The following is an 8103-nucleotide window of genomic DNA, read 5'->3' on the forward strand; positions in this document are numbered from 1 at the left end:
GCACTTGCTTATCTCACACAGGACGGGGGGGGCACTTATCTTATATACAGACATCTAGCCTAGCTGCCATCTTTGTAAGGTCAGTTCACCTGCGCTGTGGCTTTAATCCATGTCAGTTAGGGGTCATGGAAAGGTCGCCATTAATTCTTATGGGAAATTTTTTTTTTTAAATGCGATTTAAAAAAGAAAAAAAAAAAATCTACAAATCGGATTGACTCCTAAAATACATAGCACACCTGTCCCCACCAAGGGCTTCGAAACGCTGCCTGAACGGGGTCTCTACGCCGAGCGGTTCGGGCCGCATTAATTGTGGAAAATGCGGAGAAGAATAAAATATAAGAAATATGTTGCTTGAACCTAGAGGGTTCAAGCACCATAATCATTACCACATACATTTTTTTTATTTTTTTTAAGTATTTACAAAGTTTATTAAAGTAATTTTTAGTTTTTTCTGTTTTCAGATCACACTTAAAATAAAAAGATAAAAAGTGCCCGGTGTATATAGTCACAAGTAATATATATACACAATGTAACAGTTACAATACATTTATTGCACAGATGTTACTCTTGTTTTTGTGAAATCAAAGGGCTTCCACCACTGTGCAAACTGTAAGACCTTCTTCCTCTGATCATCAAAGTTCTCTCGCATGGCTTTTCTCCAGACTCTGGGCTCCAGATCCAGCATGCCACCGATGATTTCATTGCCAAAATAATGTGGGAACTTATTATGGTCTTCAATAATGTGAGCAAAACCTCCTTGTAGTCCAAAATCCACTGAGAAATAAGGAAAGCTTTTTGGAACAGATCGCCGAACATCCTTTGTAGACAGGTCTATTAGCTTCTGGAATCTGACGAGGAATGGTCTATGAATAAGAATTGCTTTCTTGAAATAAATGGGTGCCATATCTCCCACCTCTTTCGGCAGGGGAATACATTGATAAACCAGATGAAAGTGTTTTTTTTTAAGTTTGTTTGTTTCCAAAAAGACGCAGTCCAGTCAGTTATCGGCAAATAGCCTGACTAATGTTTTACGGAACATCTGAATTTCATTCCATATGTCTTCATCCAGAAGCGTCGCTGCAGTGTAGTGTTGTAAAGGAACGATCAGACAATGTCCCTCTGTGAGGGAAAGGTGGTTGGGAAGACACAAATATACCTTCACTCCTATAGCAATGATCAGGTGCTTTGGCAGCTCAGCATTATCGAAGCAAAAATGGACATTTTTCCATTCTGACAGCCAGTCTCCGATGCTCGGCCATGGCTTGCCTCCTCTTTCCTCTTCCTCATTTGCTCGCTCTTTCTTTGCAGCTTTTGAGACAAACATATCGTCCAGGGTGTAGTAATCCTGGTCAGTCTTCTCTCTGAGCTTGGCTGCCATTCTCAGGCATAGCTTGTTCTGGTCTTCGGCTGTTCCCATCTTTTCTCTCTTGACAAGATCTTGAAGGCTCTGATGGTCGTCATCATGGAAGTAACGCACTCTCCTTGTCCACGTGTGTCTCAGCCAGTTGTCTTTCGCCTTCCTCCCCGCGGCTCTGCAGGACCCGCCCTGGAGTTTACTGGCCACGCTCTACCAGACAGGTCCGTTTTCACCAGCAGAACTTCTTGCTCTTCTCCAGCTTCGGATTTCTGGGATTTTTCTCTCCTTTCTTTCTCGTAGTCTTCCAGTCGATTTCGCTTTTGCTGACGAGCTTCTTCCAGTTGAGCTTTGAGTTTTGCAGCCATCTCCGTGTTCCCCATTATTTCCACCTTTACAATCTTAGCACCGAGCTTGTTATTATTTATTTATATAGCACCATTAATTCTATGGTGCTGTACATGAGAAAAGGGGTTACATACAGGGCTATAGATATGGTTAACAGTAAACAAATTTACGATGACAGACTGGTACAGAGGGGAGAGGACCCTGTCCTTGCGGACTTACATTCTACGGGAATTATTATAAGTGCTTGTTCTTTTGTCTACTCAGATCTGCAGTCATCAGCTGGCAGCACAGCGCCGGGGTTTTAGATCAAGACGAAAGTCCACCATACACATAAGATGGCTGTCGGGCAAGCAATGCTTCAGCCGATCATTCAACCCTACAGCCATCTCTGTAATCTCTACCATGCACAGGAGCGTTAACATTTCCGAGTGTTCCTGTGCTCTTTATAAGAAGGCTGCCGACAGACATCTGCCAGTGGCTGATCTATGGGAGAGCAATGCGATCAGCATTCAGAAATCGCACGTGTTCGATCGACATCTCCCCCATGACAATCAGTTGGCCAGGGTTCCCATACACATTAGACTGCTGGCCAAACCCATCGCTATTTTTTCTAGGGCAAGATGTAGTTTTCATTGGTACTATTGAAAGGTATTTGACACAAAAATGTCCTTTATTCCCTATATCCAATCACTCTCTCGCTTATGTCATCTGCACCTTAAAAACATCACCAGAATCTAACCTTCTCTTAACTTTAAAACTGCAAAAACTCTTACTGTCACTCATTTATCCTCATCTAAAATAATTAAAATTTCTCTCACTCAAACTCTCCACAGTTGTTCACCACCCTAAATCTTCTCCCTCGTCTCTGTCTATCACCCTACCTGTGTCCACTGTTCTGCAACTGATCTACTGATCTAAAACTAACATCTTCCATAATTCGAACCTCCAACTCCAAATTTTGTCTCCAAGACTTCTCTCATGCTGCACAAGTTTTCTGGAATGCACTACCCCAGACCACCCGATTAATACCTAGCCTCCACATTTTTAACCGTGCTTTAAAAACACATCTCTTTTGACAAGCTTATCACATTACTTCACTAATCTAACTGTTCTTTGTTCCCTCTTTATATATTCCTCAGAATCTAGTCTCTCCTACTCATCTGTCTCCTCATCCCCCATGCACCCAACAGCACTTTATGACTGTACTTAAAGCTGAATGAAGTCATCAGCCAGTATCTATTTGAAACCCCCTATTTATTAGAATTATGACTGGACCACACATAAGAGCGTTCTACCTACTGCGTCCCCCTTTATCATTACAGATTGTAAGGTTGCGAGCAGGACCCTCACTCCTGTCACTGGTGAACTATGTGCTACTGTTATGTCTTTACAATTAAGTTAGACATGTACAAACAATAAAGTGCTGTGGAATATGTTGGCGCTATATAAATAAAATTATTTTTAGCGTATTTACTACTTTTTGATGATTTTTTGCTATATTTATTGGGAGGTGAGATGAAGAAAAAAAATATAAAATCTGGATTTTATCTACTAACACACCTTTTTTTATTTTAAACAGTGCTAGGTAAGTGAAATGTAATCTATATTCGGTGGATCAACACAATTATGATTATATCAAACTTATGGGATTTTTTATATTTTAATTCTTGTTTTTCTTTTTAAACACAGAACAATAATCACTTTGCTAGATTCTTAGACCCATGGCTATTTTATTTTTCTGTAGCCAGAGTTGCTTTAGGGCCATTTTTGGTTATATGCAACATATTGATCACCTTTTATTTCATCTTTCTTTTCCAAGGATAAATAAAAATAATAAGTTTAAGGGGAAAAAAGCAAGATGGAAGGAACTGGGGCGGGATGGGGAGTGATGATCGTGGTTCCTCAAATTCATGATGAGTGGCGGTGTTCGCTACACCACAAATCTTACTCCAGCAGGGACTGGAGTAGGATTTTGTGGCCAGGCGCACACAGCGGTGTATGCCGCTCATTGGTCTCCAGCAAGGCCCCTCATCAAAGCTGATGTGAACAACGCTGGTCTTGATGTATCGCGCCCCAAGTACCTTACGTTTAACATTTAAAGCAATAGCGGAGTTCATGTACTCATTAACCGTAGTCCCCCGCCACATTCATTAAATCTCTAGAATACAGTTCTAGCCTCGAGGTTGGCTCTGAGCCTCCAAGCAATACTCGCCCCGTGTTTACTTGGGTATTATCTTATTGCCATCATTTCACTTTTGCATAAACTATTACTAACATTAACTCCTTCCTATTATTAGAAAGATGCGATACAACATAAGCCAGGTTTGTAACTTCACTGACGAGGCTGGTCCTTGGACAGAACTTCCACCACCTTATCAAGGATAGAGCCGACCTCTGCCATTGCTCCGAGTCCTTTGTCCCCACACATCAGGGTTTTTTCAATGCATGCAATCTCAATGTATCCAAAATTGCGAAGACGTTCAATCTGTTCTGTAGTGATGGGATGATCCCACATGGCTGTGTTCATAGCTGGACAGAAGAGCAATGGCTTCTTTAAGTCCCATGCACGAACTATGCAGGTCACCAGATTGGGGATGATTTCCAGTGGGATTTGTGACAAAGTATTGGCATCTAGGGGAGCAAGAACCATCAGATCTGCCCAGCGTCGTAACTCGATGTGTAACACAGGATCTGATCGGCGGTTCCACATCTTCCACTCGTCATCATCACTGTAGATTGGTACCGGTATATCCTGTATGCTGTAGAAATGCTTTGCTCTCTCTGTTGTCACAACCTGTACTTCAACCCCAGGTATCTTTTGCAGGCCAGACACTAGAACGGGCAGCATCAGGGCCGCCACACTGCCGGTGACACCAACAAGCACATGGTGGTTCATCTCTTCCTCACTGCGTATTTGGACAGGTTGTGGTTTTGCTTCGGGTCGTAAGGATGTTGGTGGGCTTTCTAAAAGGGGAATAAAGCTTCAAGTCTTCACCTGTGGGAGATCACTCCGCTCTTTCCACTTCTGGAAAATATTCAGGCAATGTCCACTTGTCTCAAAAGAAACTTTATAAAGCCCTTGACCAGCATTGTCTTGCAGGAAATAAAAGGAATTCAATGAGAAGTCTCCAGTTCAATTCTATTCAAGTCCAGTTTAACCAGTAAACAAATGGTGTTTAAACCTGAGACTTTGGCACCAGCCATGATGAGATTTTAATTAACTCTTACCGCCCGAGGAGATCCACCTTATAGATCATGACATCTCCCCTCCCAGGTAAGTATTGTTTCACATAATGAATCACAATGGCCACGGCCAGCCTTAGCCTGAATGGTGCCTTGTGTGAAACTGCTCTTTGGTGCCTTCATCCTATTTATTTTTTTTGATATTTTTACCTGGTTTTCATATCAGTAACAAGGACAGGAGACCTTTTTTTGAAGAATCTAAGAAAATTGATTTTTGATTGCCCCCAAACATGAAGTTTGGATTTTAGCCTATCCCATCTGTCACGATATGGTATGAAATATCATATAAGTTTAGTTGCTCTTCAGCTCATGAGGTGGGCTAAGCCCCCCTTCTTGGAGTGATGCTACAACAGTTTGTAGCTTCAAATTCCTTCTTTTTCACTCAGCCAAGAGCAGCTTTGCCAATGTATGGGAGAAGAGAGGTTTTATTGCCGAAAGGAATTTACGACTAGGCTCAAATCTCCTCTAGCAGAGAACTGTTTAAAATTCTCCAGAAATTCATGAAAGATTCTTTGTTTGGTTTTTGTACGATATTATGCACAATTTTTACGTTAAGAACACAAAAATATATATTCGTATTCCCACTCGGTGTATCTACCCATCCCTTGAAACTCGGGCTTCTAACTCCATCTGGTAAAGAAGTAGGGATTTCTCTGTAAATATGTATCCCAGATAGGACATATTTGATCTCATTAGAATGCTCACGTTAATCCGAGATGAATGATGGATTTGTTAGGACTATAACATGTTTTGTAGCGGAGTTATTGAAATTAGATATAGATTAGAAAAAATGAGTTAACTGAAGAAGTAGGAGGGACGAGGTGATCCAACCCCTTTCTGGGATGTTACAGGCTTAAGCTATAACTGTCTGCACACATCCCCAGCTTCCTTGTCCTATTTTCCTGGAAGAGCTGAGTACATCCCATGAGCTGGGACGTATGGAAAACTGCCCTAGCCTGGTTGCCTGTCATGCTTTGAACATGTGAGTGTTACATTTTCTCCTTTATTCCCTTTGTTATAATTACCCTTGTACATATTTGCAATTGTCTCATTTGTAACATCTTTATAAAATATTTTTTTGATAAAGCACTGCCTAATTTTTTATGGGATATAATATTTAATATTAGTTCGTTCTCCTGTTCTAAACCGTACCCCAAGTCTTCTGAAGGGAAATACGCTACTGTTACTGTTGTGTTGGGTTAGCTTCGGACCCGTTTAATCGAAGCTGGTGGCAGCATACATTTTGTACTGGGTAGTTGGGTGGCGTTATAGCGAATGCGGCGTTGATAATTATTGATCTTGCCTAAGTGGGAGTAGTTTATCGCGTCGCTGCAGCGTGCCCAATAGCCAGTACATAGCAGGCAGCCTGTCTGGCGACTAATTACCCTAGGTGCAGTACCTAATCTGACCTGAGTAAGGGGGGGCGCCAGAGAGCTGCAAGTGTTAAGTGGAACTGTAAGCGGGATACACAAATCCCTGCAGTTCGTGGTATATAGAAAAGCAGTGGGATACCTAGAATAAGCCCCTGCTGTAAACTAAGAGGTCAATAGCCTTGTGTGTGGTTTTTCATCACATCGTGGAGTGGAGGAATAACTAAGATAAGCCCCCCTGCCCATGTGATAGCCGTCTGTTGGCCTAAAGTCACCTCAATCCGTGACGTAGGGGTGACGGTCACGGTGTGAATCCTGACCAATTGGCGACAGCGGTCAGGGGAATCGTGACACCATCTAGATGAAATAAGACACAATATTGTAAAGTTTGAAGACTTCATTTATCAAACCATAAGAGGAATCAGACACAGGACATTTCAGAATATTAACAAAATATAGTTATGTAAAATCAAAAACTCTTATTATTTGAGCAGCACCACATTGTAGACAGTCTGGCCAAGGAGGAAAAAATAGTTGGCACTCCGTGATGCAGTAAAACAATCCTTTCTTTATTCAATGCAAGTAGTAAATGGATGCAGGGGAGGAGGTGCAGTGGAGGACAACACTCCACTATATAAGATATGACCGATGTCCTGTGTCAGCCATGAAGGTAGATTCATCCTCAGACCTGACACATTTCTCCCCCATTAGATTTTGCTAGTGTTCATCAGGGGACTTTCCTAGTGAGACCACAATGGCCCAACAGAGCTACAGTCAGGTAACAATCTGCCCTCAGAAGTTCTGAGCACAGGACATCTGTCTTATATATGCGGCTAAGTTTTAACCTGAGCTATTGATTGTCAAGCACAATTGCACTTGATTGTTGAAATATTTTTCTGTATTTTGTCCTTCGTTTGAGGGACCTAAAGGCCACTCATAATGGTCACCTTATAACTGACACCATAGCCTTCCATTATACCGTTAGCCTGACACTCGTACATCTTTGAGTCTCCCTTTGTAACATTTGTGGTCATCCTATGTCACCATATATTGTGAGTTAGTCAGTGTAAGAACCTTTTATAGATAAAGTATACACCCAAGTACATGCTTCCGAGACCGTATTAATTGAGTGGATGTCGGTCCATGATATCTACACAGCATAATATCCGGATGATAGTTACATAGTTTATACTAGTCAGTTAAAATCAAACTACTATTTCTATATTTCCTCTTCTTGATAGCCTATATATAAAGTATTATCAAGCTTATATACACTTCAGTGGTCTAGTGTGTTTGAATCTTCACAAATGAATTGGATCCATTTGGATCCTCCTGCATCTGTCGCTCTGTGTTTTCCTTATGTGAGGGTGTGCCAGGGCCATGGTCGTGGCTGAGAGTATGTGCTTTAATGCGCCCTGGTCTCCCATCACATGAATATAATGTCCCATCTGCAGCATACCTTCTGCTTCACCTTCTGCACCGTGGGGGTCCCATCGAGCTGGCTGAAGTTCTGCTGCTGGCATTGTTGCATATAAAGACAGTCCATTTAAAACTTTACTTTCCTCTGTTCACAGCACATCCTTTTCAGATACAGCATCAGCATAGAGTTCCCTTCAGTTAACATCCTCTACTTTCCCTGCACTTCTTTCTAGGTTCTTCAGTACGTGCCTGGGTCGTACCGCCTCTTGCGGTAAAGCAGCATACTCCCTGTCAAGAGTCTACTCTTGGGGGTCCCTCGTCTGTTCTGGATCGGATCTGAGGGAATTGGACCATGGGATGATCTGCCAC

The 8103-nt window shown here is 42.0% G+C and overlaps 1 pseudogene; it reads right to left on the reverse strand.

Moving 5' to 3' along the window:
* Positions 1-496: 496 nt before the first annotated feature.
* On the reverse strand, positions 497-7838 carry LOC138671779 (CWF19-like protein 2 pseudogene; annotated as a pseudogene).
* Between the last annotated feature and the right edge of the window lie 265 nt (positions 7839-8103).

Source organism: Ranitomeya imitator, chromosome 3, assembly GCF_032444005.1.
Source record: "Ranitomeya imitator isolate aRanImi1 chromosome 3, aRanImi1.pri, whole genome shotgun sequence".
Taxonomy (NCBI): Eukaryota; Metazoa; Chordata; class Amphibia; order Anura; family Dendrobatidae; genus Ranitomeya; species Ranitomeya imitator.